Genomic DNA, 20,156 nt, shown 5'->3' on the forward strand with positions numbered 1-20,156 from the left:
AGGTGGGGCCACCATAGAGATACTGCTGAGATACATAGATATACTATCTAACTTCCATTACATCCATAATTCTACACCCATTGTTGATACTTTGTTGACCTTTCAACCCTTGTTGACCTCCTTGCCCCTTGTTCTGGAACACCTGTGAGAGCAAAGGTCTGAGTTGAAAGAGGGATATCTGCAGCTGATTAAACAGGTGAGGTTGTTGACCCGGCTTCACTCCTCTTTCTGTGCAGGACGTGAAGGACATCCCTTACTTTCCCCTCTTCTCATTTCTAGGAATGGAACAGTGCCACAGGAGGTTGTTTGGGGAGAACAGGCTAATGGTATTGGCTGGAGTGGAATGGTATTATGCGTTTGACATTCCATTCAATCTGTTCCGGACATTATTATGAACCAGAGTATATGAGCAGAGTTGAGCTGTTGGAAATCCCAGTCATTGCTCACTGAGCAGTATTTGCATACTGCCCTGGCACTCATCTTTTTGCCCGCTCCACAAAAAATTGCTCTGCGCTCACAGGAAGAAAAGCTGCTGTAGGCTATTTAACAAGGACCCAATTGGCCACCGTGTTTTAAAAGTGAATATTTTTTTCGAATCTATTGATGATCAGATACTCGTAACTGGCTCTGTTGTGCTCACATTTTACAGTTGATACAAAACTTTAGCATTGTTGCAAATGTAACCAGTGTGAAATGGCTGGCTAATTAGCAGTGTGTGCGAGTGGCATTTCAATCACTGACGTCACTCACTCTGAGACCTTTAAGTAGTTGTTTCCCTTGCTCTGCGTGGGGCGATAAGTTACGATGCTTCGAGGGTGAATGTTGTCTGTGTTCAGAGGATTCCTGTTTTGAGCCCAGGTTAGGGTGAGGAGAGGGTGATTGAAGCAACATTGTCCTATTTCTTTGTCGACTCCTATCAATATATCTGTGCATTAATGGGGTGGCAGGTAGCCTTGTGGTTAGAGCGTTGGAATAGTAACCGAAATGTTGCAAGATTGAATCCCCAAGCTGACAAGGTAAAGATTTGTGAGGGTGCCCCTGAACAAGGCACTTAACCCACTGTTCCTATTGAAAATAAGAATTTGTTCTTAACTGACTTGCCTAGTAAAACATTTTTTTTTTAATGGTGGGGTAGGCTAAATAAAATCCACAGAATAGGCATATTTATTTTTTAATCCGCTCCAGCCTCACTCCACTTCAGTTACATCCTCTGTAATGAGCAGCCTCCAATGGAAGGAGCGTAGCTGACCCAGACGCTGAGGTCTTCAGAGAGAATGACAGAGCAGGGAGTATAAGACATAAGGATGTCCTAAAATGGACACTGGAAACAGGCCACCACTTTATTACAGTGCCTTGCGAAAGTATTCGGCCCCCTTGAACTTTGCGACCTTTTGCCACATTTCAGGCTTCAAACATAAAGATATATGTATTTTTTTGTGAAGAATCAACAACAAGTGGGACACAATCATGAAGTGGAACGACATTTATTGGATATTTCAAACTTTTTTAACAAATCAAAAACTGAAAAATTGGGCGTGCAAAATTATTCAGCCCCCTTAAGTTAATACTTTGTAGCGCCACCTTTTGCTGCGATTACAGCTGTAAGTTGCTTGGGGTATGTCTCTATCAGTTTTGCACATCGAGAGACTGAAAACTTTTCCCATTCCTCCTTGCAAAACAGCTCGAGCTCAGTGAGGTTGGATGGAGAGCATTTGTGAACAGCAGTTTTCAGTTCTTTCCACAGATTCTCGATTGGATTCAGGTCTGGACTTTGACTTGGCCATTCTAACACCTGGATATGTTTATTTTTGAACCATTCCATTGTAGATTTTGCTTTATGTTTTGGATCAATGTCTTGTTGGAAGACAAATCGCCGTCCCAGTCTCAGGTCTTTTGCAGACTCCATCAGGTTTTCTTCCAGAATGGTCCTGTATTTGGCTCCATCCATCTTCCCATCAATTTTAACCATCTTCCCTGTCCCTGCTGAAGAAAAGCAGGCCCAAACCATGATGCTGCCACTACCATGTTTGACAGTGGGGATGGTGTGTTCAGGGTGATGAGCTGTGTTGCTTTTACGCCAAACATAACGTTTTGCATTGTTGCCAAAAAGTTCAATTTTGGTTTCATCTGACCAGAGCACCTTCTTCCACATGTTTGGTGTGTCTCCCAGGTGGCTTGTGGCAAACTTTAAACAACACTTTTTATGGATATCTTTAAGAAATGGCTTTCTTCTTGCCACTCTTCCATAAAGGCCAGATTTGTGCAATATACGACTGATTGTTGTCCTATGGACAGAGTCTCCCACCTCAGCTGTAGATCTCTGCAATTCATCCAGAGTGATCATGGGCCTCTTGGCTGCATCTCTGATCAGTCTTCTCCTTGTATGAGCTGAAAGTTTAGAGGGACGGCCAGGTCTTGGTAGATTTGCAGTGGTCTGATACTCCTTCCATTTCAATATTATCGCTTGCACAGTGCTCCTTGGGATGTTTAAAGCTTGGGAAATCTTTTTGTATCCAAATCCGGCTTTAAACTTCTTCACAACAGTATCTCGGACCTGCCTGGTGTGTTCCTTGTTCTTCATGATGCTCTCTGCGCTTTTAACGGACCTCTGAGACTATCACAGTGCAGGTGCATTTATACGGAGACTTGATTACACACAGGTGGATTGTATTTATCATCTTTAGTCATTTAGGTCAACATTGGATCATTCAGAGATCCTCACTGAACTTCTGGAGAGAGTTTGCTGCACTGAAAGTAAAGGGGCTGAATAATTTTGCACGCCCAATTTTTCAGTTTTTGATTTGTTAAAAAAGTTTGAAATATCCAATAAATGTCGTTCCACTTCATGATTGTGTCCCACTTGTTGATTCTTCACAAAAAAATACAGTTTTATATCTTTATGTTTGAAGCCTGAAATGTGGCAAAAGGTCGCAAAGTTCAAGGGGGGCGAATACTTTCGCAAGGCACTGTATTTCCATTCCATATCTAAAAGACCTGAACACAGTGGGCAGGTAATTCAGTAGACCCAGCTAGGTTAACGCATGATTCAGCTCTGCAGCGGCTCAGATCCTCTCCCCATCACGTAAAATAGGGAGAAAGACCCAATTCATTCCGCCTGACGGAACTCCCAGTGCAATCTCAGAAACGAGGCAATGGAGGTTAATGTGTGACTACTGACCTGTCTGGAGGCTGAGCACCACTGCAGTGCAGTCATGCACCTACCACAGGAGCAGCTCAGGTAAGGATAATCAGAGATATTGCATGTATTGGGTTCGAGTTCAGGCTCTGTCGCAGCCAATCGGGACCGGGAGACCCTCTACAAACCAGAGGTGGGAACACAGGTTCAAAGTAGTGGTGTGGCAATATTCGTCTGTGTCTTTTCTGGTGCCTGGAGTTTTTCCTGAGCTCATGGCCTGGTCAGGTATAACTCTGGGTTCTATGCGTCGTCTGACAGGATCCAACTGTAGCTTGTTTACTCACTGGCCCGATTTTTAAATGCATTGGTGTCAGGCAGTTTGGTTATTTGGTTATTATGTGTTCAAAAATGTCTTTAATATAATTTAGTCATTACTCTTTCAGAATTTTATACATGTCAAAACGGGATGCTGCCCCTTTAAGACAATTGCTTTCCAAAATAGATATTGAGCTGACGACAGTAGGCTAGCCAAGATGAACGCTAAAGTGCATTTTTGTAGCTTTCATTTTGCAGATTGAAAAGTACTGTGGCAAGTGCTGTCTCGCCACACATTTTCCCGGCGGCTCTGCTCCAAACAGTCCCACATTTTTCAGAGAAAGAGAGCGAGAGACGAACACTGTTTAGGGTAAAAAGTCAATTTATTGCATCACGTGATACAATATGCTTTCCACAAACCAGTCACTGTATGATGTCAATGTTATTTATCTATTTGATTAGGTACAGTATGCCTAACTGTATACTGCCCACATTTGTCATATAATTAAGCAATAAGGCACAAAGGGCAGTGCTGTATCATGAATACACTCACAGGTAAATGGCATTGTTCGGCCCGATGCGATTAATAATTTACATATTTTAATTAAAACGTTATTTCGATAGAGTCAATTCATACAATTTCATTATTTCAACAGAAGATAAATTACGGACAAAAATCTGGTTGTTGTCAGTTCTTTTGGTCATGTTTCTACAAACTCGACCAAGTCGTTAGTTCTAAACAAAACATGTTCTATGTGTACGGGGCTTAATACAGTTGTATTCCAGACACTATGGGATACTCTGGGGAAGCCCATAGTAAATAAAATAAAAACAGATTAAGTGGGCTGAAAAGAGGAAGAAAATTTAACAAAAAGTGCTGTAAACTGCTGTTACATTTGCTGACATGATTAAAGGTCTAGTAAACAGTACCTTTCGCGTTGTATTTTATATAATAAGCTCAAAGAAAGGGTAACAAATTTGGAGACACCGCTACGCTTTATTTTCATGTGAGCACCGGCTCATATTCCTTGAACGGACAACGAGTGAGAGACATTGGGAGAGTAGCTAGCTAGCAAACGTTCGCGGGCTATCCACCCAACGGATTGTAGCTATATTGCCTGCAATGTTGATGCCAGGTGAGTAGGACCATATGTGTCGAGAGAGGAAAACGTTGTTGGATGAAATCGAGCTAAGTTTATGGACTTTAACTGAAGACAATTTACGGCACCTGTGTGTACGTTGTGGAATAGGAGGTGTAGATGACTATAGTAGATGGAAAGAGCAATCGCGCGTTGCGGTGCAAATTGATGGAGGATTTAATGGAATCAGAGGATGATTGAATGTCATGGTTGCTTCAACTGAAATACGAAATCAAAGGAATATCGGACTCGGGAGGATACTGCAAACAGTCTGCCTACAAGTCCCAGCTAGTTGGCGCCAACAATGTAAGTGGACAGCGAATCAGCCCAGCAGAGAAGTAGGCTCAGCTCCAGAAAGGCATATGCCACAGAGAGAGAGTGGAGTGAGTATGTCCATTTATAAAGACTTTAAAAATCATGGATAGATAGATCAGAATCAGAAAGGTAAGCTCAGCTTCGGCAGTCTAGAACATCATATTGAAAATGGAAGGAGAAAAGGGTACCATGAATTAGAAATCATAGAAGCAGTAATTAGAGATGTGAGCCCAGGGTTTAGGATGAAGAGTTATCTGGAGGGAAAAACATACATGACACGCTACACACTAAAGCCAATCTTGAGGACACATTATGAGGAGAAGGATGCTACTGAACTGTAGTTGACTAAGGCAACACAAGAGTCTGCCTTGGACTTTTGAGTCTTTGACCGAGACAGAGTGTTATCAGCCTCAGCTCGTGCCCAATCAGGACTGAAATATGGCACAGAGTTAGTCAAGAGCCAATGCCTGCAGGCCATTGTTATTGGGTAAACAAATGATAATGTCAGGACAGAGATGAGAGTGCATCTCCAGAATATTAACACCAGTGATGAACTGTTGCTTGAGGAAATGCTAATTGCCCAGGGCAATGAAAGCGAATGCATGCAAACGGACAGGATTTCACCTAAGTTCACACCCACATGAGTGAATGCTCTACAGAGTGAGGATAACGGTGATAGTGGAGAGGAAGGTGCACAGGCAGAGTCCCCACAGACCACAGTCTGAAAACAAGAGAAATACAATCCCATCCTGAGTCAAATTGATGCCAGCAATGAAGCAATCAAAAGAACTGACCTGTCAGCTAGCATCATTAGTACAGTCAGTGCAGGGCCAGGGTGACAGTTCAGTTAGGAATCGCTTTAACAGAATAAAAAAAACAAGTCCAACCAACAGAGAGAAAAGAAAATGCAAAAGTTGTTATAAGACTGGTCAACAGACTTGTCAGCATTGCTACAAATGTGGCAGTGATAACCATTTGGCAGAGGCAATGCACAGCCAATGGGAAACGCCTGGAGGTCTCAACCATGGAACGAGGAGTGACCTCAGATACATCTAGTTCCATCCAGTGCTGCAGTGCAAAGGGAGAGAGAACCTCAGAGTTTAAGTTGTGCTCATTGTGACATCAAGCTGCCTGTTGTTCCAAAGTGTGCCAACAGGATCATTGAAAACCGCATCAGCCCACATGTAAGACTGCTCACAAGACTGACCACAACTCCCCTTGTCCCATGACACAGAGAGAGTGGGGGCCAACTACCCCAGCTACCACAGGACATTGTAATATAGCATAGCTCATTGGTAAAAAATGTCAAGTGTGATGTTATATGGAGGATGTAAAGACTCTAGCACTATGGGTCACAGGGGCTCATCATAAGTGAGGAATAGAGAAGCGCACACAAATTAGCCCACTGGCAGAAATTATGGGCAATACAGAGAAACTGGATCTGAGGGCAGCCAGTGGCACTGAAATTCCCTTTCTGTGTTAGATGGACATTTGTTTTAGTTTGCTTGATCCCAAAGCTGATGTCATTGCAGCAAAACAATTGAGGGTTCTGATATTAGTTACAAATGAAAAACTGGAGAAACCAATCATTGGGTTTAATGTAATTAAATAAATAGTTTCAAACAAAATGTAACAATGACCCGTCAGAGCTGATGTATACAGTAAAGATGCTAAGAAATGCGCTTAAGCTAGGACAGGGAAAGGCAAAGATTCTACTCAATCTGCTATAGCACTCAGAGTACACGGAGGTATGCTTGGTTACAGCAGTCAGACTTGACGTTGTCATTCCAGGTGGACAAACAAAATGGATTCATCCCTGTATCTCAAGAGAAGCCTCCTTCAATGATAAAATTGTGTTATTTGAACCGGGCGTGAGAGTGATCTGTGGCCTGGACCTACAAAATCAGGTTGTGAAAACATTGAAACGCCCATCTCGAGAAGTTGACATTGCAGTAGTGAATACAATGGTGTGCTGTACACTATTGTCAATGTTGTGCACACTAGATGAAGAGAGAAAGGCCAACTGGGGTGATTATCTGAACAAGGTCATTCACGCATATAATTGTACAACCAGTTAGAGGTCGACCGATTAAACGGCATGGCTGATTTAATTAGGGCCGATTTCAAGTTTTTATAACAATCGGTAATCAGCATTTTTGGACGCGGATTACATTGCAATCCACGAGGAGGCTGTGGCAGGCTGACCACCTGTTATGCGAGTGCAGCGTCAAAAGGACCTTGTGGCTGCAAGAGGCCAAGGTAAGTTGCTAGCTAGCATTAAATTTATCTTAAAAAACAATCAATCTTAACAAAATCACTAGTGAACTACACATGGTTGATGATATTACTAGTTTAACTGGCTTGTCCTGCGTTGCATATAATCAATGCGGTGCCTGTTAATTTATCATCGAATCACAGCCTACTTCAACTTTGCCAAACGGGTGATGATTTAACAAAAGCGCATTCACGAAAAAGCACAATCGTTGCACCAATGTACCTAACCATAAACATCAATGCCTTTATTAAAATTAATACACAGGTATTTTTTTTAAAACCTGCATATTTAGTTAAAAGAAATTAATGTTAGCAGGCAATATTAACTAGGGAAATTGTGTCACTTCTCTTGCGTTCAGTGCAAGCAGTCAGGATATAATGCAGCAGTTTGGGCTGCCTGGATCGTTGCGAACTGTGTGAAGACCATTTCTTGCTAACAAAGACCAGAATTAATTTGCCAGAATTTTACATAATTATGACATAACATTGAAGGTTGTGCAATGTAATAGCAATATTTAGACTTAGGGTTGCCACCCATTCGATAAAATATGGAACGGTTCCGTATTTCACTGAAAGAATAAACGTTTCGTTTTTTCGAAATGAAAGGTTCCGGATTTGACCATATTAATGACCAAAGGCTCGTATTTCTGTATATTTATTATATTATAATTAAGTCTATGATTTGATAGAGCAGTCTGACTGAGCAGTGGGAGGCAGCAGCAGGCTCGTAAGCATTCATTCAAACAGCATTTTCCTGCATTTGCCAGCAGCTCTTAGCAATGCTTGAGGCACAGCGCTGTTTAGGACTTCAAGTCTATCAACTCGTGAGATTAAGCTGGCAATACTATAGTGCCTATTAGAACATCCAATTATCAAAGGTATATGAAATATAAATGGTATAGAGAGAAATAGTCCAATAATTCCTATAATAACTACAACCTCAAACTTCTTAACTGGGAATATTAAAGAACTGGAAATATTGAACCACCAGCTTTCATATGTTCTGAGCAAGGAACCTAAACGGTAGCTTTTTTACATGGCACATAATGCACTTTTACTTTATTCTCCAACACTGTTTTTTTGCATTATTTAAAACAAATTGAACATGTTTCATTATTTATTTGAGACTGAATTTATTTTATTTATGTATTATATTATGTTAAAATAAGTGTTCATTCAGTATTGTTGTAATTGCCATTATTACATATATGTATGTATATAAATATGTGTATATATGTTTGTGTATGTGTATATTTTTTTATTTTTTTATCCAGCCGTTATTTTACCAGGTAAGTTGACTGAGAACACATTCTCATTTGCAGCAACGACCAGGGAAATAGTTACAGAGGAATGGAGGGAGATGAATGTGTCATGTCTTGTTATGTCTGTTCCTGTCCTTTCTCTTCACTCTGTCTCTCTCTGCTGGTCTTTTTAGGTTACCTTCTCTGTCTCTCATTCTTCAGCTGTTCTACATCTCCCCTAACTAGCTCATTCACTCCTTCCCACCTGTTCTCTCTTCCCCCTCTGATTAGGTCTCTATTTCTCTCTCTGTTCCTGCTACTTTCTGTGTCTGATTCTTGTTTGTGTTTTTGATGCCAGAAGCAAGCTGTCGTCTCGTTTGCTTCCACCTTGTCCTATCCTGTCGGAGTCTGCCTGGCAGGTGCATCCTGCATTATTCTAACGTTCTTTTTGTTCCATTGACTACGTTGGAAGAGGATTTATGCCATTCCTGTTTTTTCATTAAAGAACTCTGTTTTCTGTTAAAACCGCTTTTGGGTCTTCACTCAAGTACATAACAGAAGAATCAGACACCAAGAATGGACCCAGCGGCTCCGGACCCTTTTCACTCCGCCGTCGAGATCCAGGGAGCGATGCTAGGCAGACACGAGGAGGAATTGTCTGCTGCTCGACATGCCGTTGAGACCCTGGCCGTCCAAGTCTCCGACCTCACAAGACAGGTTCACCAACTCCACCTCGATCCACCGCCCACTTCCAGGGTTTCCGAGTCTCCGGAGCCCAGGATCAACAACCCGCCGTGTTACTCTGGGGAGCCCACTGAGTGCCGCTCATTCCTCACTCAGTGTGATGTGGTGTTCTCTCTCCAGCCCAACACTTACTCCAGGAGCGCAGCCCGCATCGCCTACGTCATTTCTCTCCTTACCGGACGGGCGCGTGAGTGGGGCACGGCAATCTGGGAGGCGAGGGCTGAGTGTGTTAACCAGTATCAGGACTTTAAGGAGGAGATGATACGGGTTTTTGACCGTTCTGTTTTTGGGGAGGAGGCTTCCAGGGCCCTGTCTTCCCTATGTCAGGGGAATCGATCCATAACGGATTATTCTATTGAGTTTCGCACTCTCGCTGCCTCTAGTGACTGGAACGAGCCGGCTTTGCTCGCTCGTTTTCTGGAGGGTCTCCTCGTCGAGGTTAAGGATGAGATCCTCTCCCGGGAGGTTCCTTCCAGTCTGGACTCCTTAATAGCTCTCGCTATTCGCATAGAGCGACGGTTTGATCTTCGTCGCCGAGCTCGTGGAAAGGAGCTCGCGTTCTCCGTTGCTCCCCTCTCCACATCACTGCCACCTGCCGCATCACTGCCACCCTCCTCCGCCGGCTCGGATGCTGAGCCTATGCAGCTGGGGGGTATCCGCATCTCGGCCAAGGAGAAGGAACGGAGAATCACCAATCGCCTCTGTCTCTACTGCGGCTCCGCTGGTCATTTTGTCACCTCATGTCCAGTAAAAGCCAGAGCTCATCAGTAAGAGGAGGGCTACTGGTGAGCGCAACTACTCAGGCCTCTCCTTCTGGATCACGCACTACCTTTCCGGTCCATCTCCGCTGGCCCGGTTCATCTGCTTCCTGCAGTGCCTTGATAGACTCTGGGGCGGAGGGCTGTTTTATGGACGAGACCTGGGCTCGGGAACATGACATTCCTCTCAGACAGTTAGGGAGCCCACGGCCTTGTTCGCTTTAGATGGTAGTTCTCTCCCCAAGATTCAGCGTGAGACGCTGCCTTTAACCCTCACTGTCTCTGGTAATCATAGCGAAACCATTTCTTTTCTAATTTTTCGTTCACCTTTTACACCTGTTGTTTTGGGTCATCCCTGGCTAGTGCGCCATAACCCTTCTATTAATTGGTCTAGTAATACTATCCTATCCTGGAATGTTTCTTGTCATGTGACCTGTTTAATGTCTGCTATCCCTCCTGTTTCCTCTGTCTCTTCTTCACAGGAGGAGCCTGGCGATTTGACAGGAGTGCCGGAGGAGTATCACGATCTGCGCACGGTGTTCAGTCGTTCCAAGGCCACTTCTCTCCCTCCACACCGGTCGTATGACTGTAGTATTGATCTCCTTCCGGGAACTACTCCCCCGGGGTAGATTATACTCTCTGTCGGCTCCCGAACGTAAGGCTCTCGAGGATTATTTGTCGGTTTCGCTCGACGCCGGTACCATAGTCTCCTCCTCCTCTCCCGCCGGAGCGGGGTTTTTTTTTGTTCAGAAGAAGGACGGGTCCCTGCGCCCATGCGTGGATTATCGAGGGCTGAATGACATAACAGTTAAGAATCGTTATCCGCTTCCTCTTATGTCTTCAGCCTTCGAGATCCTGCAGGGAGCCAGGTTTTTCACCAAATTGGACCTTCGTAACGCCTACCATCTCGTGCGCATCAGGGAGGGGGACGAGTGGAAGACGGCGTTTAACACTCCGTTAGGGCACTTTGAATACCGGGTTCTTCCTTTCGGCCTCGTTAACGCTCCAGCTGTCTTTCAGGCACTAGTTAACGACGTCCTGAGAGACATGCTGAACATTTTTGTTTTCGTATACATGGACGATATCCTGATTTTTTCACCGTCTCTCTCGATTCATGTTCAGCACGTGCGACGCGTCCTCCAGCGCCTTTTGGAGAACTGTCTTTATGTGAAGGCTGAGAAGTGCACTTTTCATGCCGCCTCTGTCCCTTTTCTCGGTTCCGTTATTTCCGCTGAGGGCATTAAGATGGATCCCGCTAAGGTCCAGGCTGTCATTGATTGGCCCGTTCCTAAGTCACGCGTCGAGCTGCAGCGCTTTCTGGGCTTCGCTAATTTCTATCGTCGTTTCATCCGTAATTTCGGTCAGGTGGCAGCTCCCCTCACAGCCCTTACTTCTGTTAAGACGTGCTTTAAGTGGTCCGTTTCCGCCCAGGGAGCTTTTGATCTTCTTAAGACTCGTTTTACATCCGCACCTATTCTTGTTACACCTGACATCTCTAGTCAGTTTGTTGTTGAGGTTGACGCGTCAGAGGTGGGCGTGGGAGCCATTCTTTCTCAGCGCTCTCTCTCTGACGGCAAGGTCCATCCTTGCGCGTTTTTCTCTCATCGCTTATCGCCGTCAGAACGTAACTATGATGTTGGTAATCGCGAACTGCTCGCCATCCGCTTAGCCCTAGGCGAATGGCGACAGTGGTTGGAGGGGGCGACCGTTCCTTTTGTCGTTTGGACTGACCATAGGAACCTTGAGTACATCCGTTCAGCCAAACGACTTAATGCGCGTCAGGCTCGTTGGGCTCTGTTTTTCGCTCGTTTCGAGTTTGTTATTTCTTATCGTCCGGGCTCAAGGAACACCAAGCCTGATGCTTTATCTCGTCTCTTCAGTTCTTCTGAGGTCTCCACCGACCCCGAGGGGATTCTCCCTGAGGGGCGTGTTGTCGGGTTGACTGTCTGGGGAATTGAGAGGCAGGTAAAGCAAGCACTCGCTCACACTCCGTCGCCGCGAGCTTGTCCTAGGAACCTTCTGTTCGTTCCCGTTCCTACTCGTCCGGCCGTTCTTCAGTGGGCCCACTCTGCCAAGTTAGCCGGCCACCCCGGCGTTCGGGGTACGCTCGCTTCCATTCGCCAGCGTTTCTGGTGGCCCACTCGGGAACGTGACGCGCGTCGATTTGTCGCCGCTTGTTCGGTCTGCGCGCAGACTAAATCTGGGAACTCTCCTCCTGCCGGCCGTCTCAGACCGCTTCCCATTCCCTCTCGACCGTGGTCTCACATCGCTTTAGATTTTATCACCGGACTGCCTTCATCAGCGGGGAAGACAGTTATTCTTACGGTTGTCGATAGATTCTCTAAGGCGGCTCATTTCATTCCTCTCGATAAGCTCCCTTCTGCTAAGGAGACGGCTCAGATCATTATCGAGAATGTTTTCCGAATTCATGGCCTTCCGTCTGACGTCGTTTCCGACAGAGGCCCGCAGTTCACGTCTCAATTTTGGAAGGAGTTTTGCCGTTTGATTGGGGCTTCCGTCAGTCTCTCGTCCGGCTTTCATCCCCAGTCTAACGGTCAAGCCGAACGGGCCAATCAGACTGTTGGTCGCATTTACGCAGTCTTTCTTTTCGTAACCCTGCGTCTTGGTCAGAACAGCTCCCCTGGGCAGAGTACGCCCACAACTCGCTTCCCCTCGTCTGCTACCGGTCTATCCCCTTTTCAGAGTAGCCTCGGGTACCAGCCTCCGCTGTTCTCATCTCAGCTCGCCGAGTCCTGCGTCCCCTCCGCTCAGGCTTTTGTCCAGCGTTGCGAGCGCACCTGGAAGGGGGTCAGGTCGGCACTTTGCCGTAACAGGGCGCAGACTGTGAGGGCCGCTAATAGCGTAGGACCAAGAGTCCTAGATATTGTTGCGGTCAGAGAGTATGGCTCTCCACTCAGAACCTTCCCCTTAAGACAGCTTCTCGCAAGTTGGCCCCGCGGTTCATTGGTCCGTTCCGTATTTCTCAGGTCATTAATCCTGTCGCAGTGCGACTTCTTCTCCCGCGCTATCTTCGTCGCGTTCACCCGGTCTTCCATGTCTCCTGTGTTAAGCCCGTTCTTCGCGCCCCCGCTCGTCCCTCCCCCCCCATCCTTGTCGAGGGCGCACCCATCTACAGGGTTCGTAAGATTTTGGACATGCGCCCTCGGGGCCGTGGTCATCAGTACCTAGTGGATTGGGAGGGGTACGGTCCTGAGGAGAGGAGTTGGGTTCCCTCTCGGGACGTGCTGGACCGTTCGCTGATCGATGATTTCCTCCGTTGCCGCCAGGTTTCCTCCTCGAGTGCGCCAGGAGGCGCTCGGTGAGTGGGGGGGGGTACTGTCATGTCTTGTTATGTCTGTTCCTGTCCTTTCTCTTCACTCTGTCTCTCTCTGCTGGTCTTTTTAGGTTACCTTCTCTGTCTCTCATTCTTCAGCTGTTCTACATCTCCCCTAACTAGCTCATTCACTCCTTCCCACCTGTTCTCTCTTCCCCCTCTGATTAGGTCTCTATTTCTCTCTCTGTTCCTGCTACTTTCTGTGTCTGATTCTTGTTTGTGTTTTTGATGCCAGAAGCAAGCTGTCGTCCCGTTTGCTTCCACCTTGTCCTATCCTGTCGGAGTCTGCCTGGCAGGTGCATCCTGCATTATTCTAACGTTCTTTTTGTTCCATTGACTACGTTGGAAGAGGATTTATGCCATTCCTGTTTTTTCATTAAAGAACTCTGTTTTCTGTTAAAACCGCTTTTGGGTCTTCACTCAAGTACATAACAGAATGAGCCAATTGTAAACTGGGGATTATTAGGTGACCGTCATGGTTTGAGGGCCAGATTGGGATTTTAGCCAGGACACCAGGGTAACACCCCTACTCTTACAATAAGTGCCATGGGATCTTTAATAACCTCAGAGAGTCAGGACACCCGTTTAACGTCCCATCCGAAAGACGGCACCCTACACACACCCTGTGGAATTGGGATATTTTTTTAGACCAGAGGAAAGAGTGCCTCCTACTGGCCCTCCAACACCACTTCCAGCAGCATCTGGTCTCCCCATCCAGGAACTGACCAGGACCAACTCTGCTTAGCTTCAGAAGCAAGCCAACAGTGGTAAGCGGGGTGGTATGCTGCTGGTAAATATATATATATGTATGTGTGTATATATGTATGTGTGTATGTATGTGTATAAATATATGTATGTATTTGTATATATATATATGTATGTGTATATATATATATATGTATGTGTATATATATATATATGTGTGTATATATGTATGTATTTGTATGTATGTGTATATATATGTGTATGTGTGTATATATACACTGCTCAAAAAAATAAAGGGAACACTTAAACAACACAATGTAACTCCAAGTCAATCACACTTCTGTGAAATCAAACTGTCCACTTAGGAAGCAACACTGATTGACACTACATTTCACATGCTGTTGTGCAAATGGAATAGACAACAGGTGGAAATTATAGGCAATTAGCAAGACACCCCCAATAAAGGAGTGGTTCTGCAGGTGGGGACCACATACCACTTCTCAGTTCCAATGCTTCCTGGCTGATGTTTTGGTCACTTTTGAATGCTGGCGGTGCTTTCACTCTAGTGGTAGCATGAGACGGAGTCTACAACCCACACAAGTGGCTCAGGTAGTGCAGCTCATCCAGGATGACACATCAATGCGAGCCGTAGCAAGAAGGTTTGCTGTGTCTGTCAGCGTAGTGTCCAGAGCATGGAGGCGCTACCAGGAGACAGGCCAGTACATCAGGAGACATGGAGGAGGCCGTAGGAGGGCAACAACCCAGCAGCAGGACCGCTACCTCCGCCTTTGTGCAAGGAGGAGCACTGCCAGAGCCCTGCAAAATGACCTCCAGCAGGCCACAAATGTGCATGTGTCTGCTCAAACGGTCAGAAACAGACTCCACGAGGGTGGTATGAGGGCCCGATGTCCACAGGTGGGGGTTGTGCTAACAGCCCAACACCGTGCAGGACGTTTGGCATTTGCCAGAGAACACCAAGATTGGCAAATTCACCACTGGCGCCTTGTGCTTTTCAAAGATGAAAGCAGGTTCACACTGAGCACATGTGACAGACGTGACAGTCTGGAGACACCGTGGAGAACGTTCTGCTGCCTGCAACATCCTCCAGCATGACCGGTTTGGCGGTGGGTCAGTCATGGTGTGGGGTGGCATTTCTTTGGGGGGCCATACAGCCCTCCATGTGCTCGCCAGAGGTAGCCTGACTGCCATTAGGTACCGAGATAAGATCCTCAGACCCCTTGTGAGACCATATGCTGGTGCGGTTGGCCCTGGGTTCCTCCTAATGCAAGACAATGCTAGACCTCGTGGCTGGAGTGTGTCAGCAGTTCCTGCAAGAGGAAGGCATTGATGCTATGGACTGGCCTGCCCGATCCCCAGATCTGAATCCAATTGAGCACATCTGGGACATCATGTCTCGCTCCATCCACCAACGCCACGTTGCACCACAGACTGTCCAGGAGTTGGCGGATGCTTTAGTCCAGGTCTGGGAGGAGATCCCTCAGGAGACCATCCGCCACCTCATCAGGAGCATGCCCAGGCGTTGTAGGGAGGTCATACAGGCACGTGGAGGCCACACACACTACTGAGCCTCATTTTGACTTGTTTTAAGGACATTACATCAACGTTGGATCAGCCTGTAGTGTGGTTTTCCACTTTAATTTTGAGTGTGACTCCAAATCCAGACCTCCATGGGTTGATACATTTGATTTCCATTGATAATTTTTGTGTGATTTTGTTGTCAGCACATTCAACGATGTAAAGAAAAAAGTATTTAATAAGAATATTTCATTAATTCAGGTCTAGGATGTGTTATTTTAGTGTTCGATTTATTTTTTTGAGCAGTGTATGTATTGTGTGTATGTATGTGTGTATTACAGGTCGGCCGATTAATCGGAATTGCCGATTAATTAGGGCCGATTTCAAGTTTTTATAACAATCGGAAATCAGTATTTTTGGGCGCCGATTTGCCCCCCCCCCATTTTTGTTACACCTTTATTTATATATTTAATCTTTACTATGCAAGTCAGTTAAGAACACATTCTTATTTTCAATGACGGTCTAGGGACGGTGGGTTAACTGCCTCGTTCAGGGGCAGAAAGACAGATCGAATCTTGCAACCCTACAGTTAACTTGTCCAACGCAATAAAGACCTGCCCCTCTCTCTCGTTGCACTCCACAAGGAGACTGATTGTTACGCAAATGCAGTAAGCCAAGGTAAGTTGTTAGCTAGCATTAAACTTGTCTTATAAAAAACAATCAATCATAATCACTAGTTAACTTCACATGGTTGATGATATTACTAGATATTATCTAGCGTGTCCTGTGTTGCATATAATCTGACTGAGCATACAAGTATTTTAAGTATCTGACTGAGCGGTGTTAGGCAGAAGCAGGCACGTAAACATTCATACAAACAGCACTTTCGTGCGTTTTGCCAGCAGCTCTTCGTTGTGCGTCTAGCATTGCGCTGTTTATGACTTCAAGCCTATCAACTCCCGAGATGAGTCTGGTATGACCGAAGTGAAATGGCTGGCTAGTTAGCACGTGCTAATAGCGTTTCAATCTTCACTCGCTCTGAGCCTTGGGGTGGTTGTTTCCCTTGCTCTGCATTGGTAACCGCTGCTTTGAGGGTGGCTGTTGTCGTTGTGTTGCTGGTTCGAGCCCAGGGAGGAGCGAGGAGAGGGACGGAAGCTATACTGTTACACTGGCAATACAAAAGTGCCTATAAGAACATCCAATAGTCAAAGGTTAATGAAATACAAATGGAATAGAGGGAAATAGTCCTATAATAACTACAACCTAAAACTTCTTACCAAGGAATATTGAAGACTCATGTTAAAAGGAACCAGCTTTCATATGTTCTCATGTTCTGAGCAAGGAACTGAAACGTTAGCTTTCTTACATAGCACATATTGCACTTTTACGTTCTTCTCCAACACTTTGTTTTAGCATTATTTAAACCAAATTGAACATGTTTCATTATCTACTTGAGGCTAAATTGATTTTATTGATGTATTATATTAAGTTAAAATAAGTGTTAATTCAGTATTGTTGTAATTGTCATTATTATTATTTTTTTCAAATCGGAATCGACTTTTTTGGGTTGAAAAATCATGATCGGTCGACCTCTCGTGTGTATGTGTATATATGTGTATATATATGTATGTGTATATATATATGTGTGTGTATATGTATTTGTGTATATATGTATGTACAGTATCACAAAAGTGAGTACACCCCTCACATTTTGTAAATATTTGAGTATAACTTTTCATGTGACAACAATGAAGAAATTACACTTTGCTACAATGTAAAGTAGTGAGTGTACAGCTTCTATAACAGTGTAAATTTGCTGTCCCCTCAAAATAACTCAACACACAGCCATTAATGTCTAAACCGCTGGCAACAAAAGTGAGTACACCCCTAAGTGAAAATGTCCAAATTGGGCCCAAAGTGTCAATATTTTGTGTGGCCACCATCATTTTCCAGTACTGCCTTAACCCTCTTGGGCATGGAGTTCACCAGAGCTTCACAGGTTGCCACTGGAGTCCTCTTCCACTCCTCCATGACGCCATCACGGAGCTGGTGGATGTTAGAGACATTGCACTCCTCCACCCTCCGTTTGAGGATGCCCCACAGATGCTAGCCAGTCTCCAGATCTCAACCCCATAGAAAATCTTTGGAGGGAGTTGAAAGTCCGTGTTGCCCAGCAACAGCCCCAAAACATCACTGCTCTAGAGGAGATCTGCATGGAAGAATGGGCCAATACCAGCAACAGTGTGTGAAAACCTTGTGAAGACTTACAGAAAACGTTTGACCTCTGTCATTGCCAACAACGGGTATATAACAAAGTATTGAGATAAACTTTTGTGATTGACCAAATACTTATTTTTCACCATCATTTGCAAATAAATTCATTAAAAATCCTACAATTGTCATGTCTTGTTATGTCTGTTCCTGTCCTTTCTCTTCACTCTGTCTCTCTCTGCTGGTCTTTTTAGGTTACCTTCTCTGTCTCTCATTCTTCAGCTGTTCTACATCTCCCCTAACTAGCTCATTCACTCTTTCCCACCTGTTATCTCTTCCCCCTCTGATTAGGTCTCTATTTCTCTCTCTGTTCCTGCTACTTTCAGTGTCTGATTCTTGTTTGTTTTTGATGCCAGAAGCAAGCTGTCGTCGCGTTTGCTTCCACCTTGTCCTATCCTGTCGGAGTCTGCCTGGCAGGTGCATCCTGCATTATACTAACGTTCTTTTTGTTCCATTGACTACGTTGGAAGAGGATTTATGCCATTCCTGTTTTTTCATTAAAGAACTCTGTTTTCTGTTAAAACCGCTTTTGGGTCTTCACTCAAGTACATAACAGAAGAATCAGACCAAGAATGGACCCAGCGGCTCCGGACCCTTTTCACTCCGCCGTCGAGATCCAGGGAGCGATGCTAGGCAGACACGAGGAGGAATTGTCTGCTGCTCGACATGCCGTTGAGACCCTGGCCGTCCAAGTCTCCGACCTCACAAGACAGGTTCACCAACTCCACCTCGATCCACCGCCCACTTCCAGGGTTTCCGAGTCTCCGGAGCCCAGGATCAACAACCCGCCGTGTTACTCTGGGGAGCCCACTGAGTGCCGCTCATTCCTCACTCAGTGTGATGTGGTGTTCTCTCTCCAGCCCAACACTTACTCCAGGAGCGCAGCCCGCATCGCCTACGTCATTTCTCTCCTTACCGGACGGGCGCGTGAGTGGGGCACGGCAGTCTGGGAGGCGAGGGCTGAGTGTATTAACCAGTATCAAGACTTTAAGGAGGAGATGATACGGGTTTTTGACCGTTCTGTTTTTGGGGAGGAGGCTTCCAGGGCCCTGTCTTCCCTATCTCAGGGGAATCGATCCATAACGGATTATTCTATTGAGTTTCGCACTCTCGTTGCCTCAAGTGACTGGAACGAGCCGGCTTTGCTCGCTCGTTTTCTGGAGGGTCTCCTCGTCGAGGTTAAGGACGAGATCCTCTCCCGGGAGGTTCCTTCCAGTCTGGACTCCTTAATAGCTCTCGCTATTCGCATAGAGCGACGGTTTGATCTTCGTCGCCGAGCTCGTGGAAAGGAGCTCGCGTTCTCCGTTGCTCCCCTCTCCACATCACTGCCACCTGCCGCATCACTGCCACCCTCCTCCGCCGGCTCGGATGCTGAGCCTATGCAGCTGGGGGTATCCGCATCTCGGCCAAGGAGAAGGAACGGAGAATCACCAATCGCCTCTGTCTCTACTGCGGCTCCGCTGGTCATTTTGTCACCTCATGTCCAGTAAAAGCCAGAGCTCATCAGTAAGAGGAGGGCTACTGGTGAGCGCAACTACTCAGGCCTCTCCTTCTGGATCACGCACTACTTTTCCGGTCCATCTCCGCTGGCCCGGTTCATCTGCTTCCTGCAGTGCCTTGATAGACTCTGGGGCGGAGGGCTGTTTTATGGACGAGACCTGGGCTCGGGAACATGACATTCCTCTCAGACAGTTAGGGGAGCCCACGGCCTTGTTCGCTTTAGATGGTAGTTCTCTCCCCAAGATTCAGCGTGAGACGCTGCCTTTAACCCTCACTGTCTCTGGTAATCATAGCGAAACCATTTCTTTTTTAATTTTTCGTTCACCTTTTACACCTGTTGTTTTGGGTCATCCCTGGCTAGTGCGCCATAACCCTTCTATTAATTGGTCTAGTAATACTATCCTATCCTGGAATGTTTCTTGTCATGTGACCTGTTTAATGTCTGCTATCCCTCCTGTTTCCTCTGTCTCTTCTTCACAGGAGGAGCCTGGCGATTTGACAGGGGTGCCGGAGGAGTATCACGATCTGCGCACGGTGTTCAGTCGTTCCAAGGCCACTTCTCTCCCTCCACACCGGTCGTATGACTGTAGTATTGATCTCCTTCCGGGAACTACTCCCCCGGGGTAGATTATACTCTCTGTCGGCTCCCGAACGTAAGGCTCTCGAGGATTATTTGTCGGTTTCGCTCGACGCCGGTACCATAGTCTCCTCCTCCTCTCCCGCCGGAGCGGGGTTTTTTTTTGTTCAGAAGAAGGACGGGTCCCTGCGCCCATGCGTGGATTATCGAGGGCTGAATGACATAACAGTTAAGAATCGTTATCCGCTTCCTCTTATGTCTTCAGCCTTCGAGATCCTGCAGGGAGCCAGGTTTTTCACCAAATTGGACCT

Source organism: Oncorhynchus masou, chromosome 17 (genome assembly GCF_036934945.1).
Source record: "Oncorhynchus masou masou isolate Uvic2021 chromosome 17, UVic_Omas_1.1, whole genome shotgun sequence".
Lineage (NCBI taxonomy): Eukaryota > Metazoa > Chordata > Actinopteri > Salmoniformes > Salmonidae > Oncorhynchus > Oncorhynchus masou.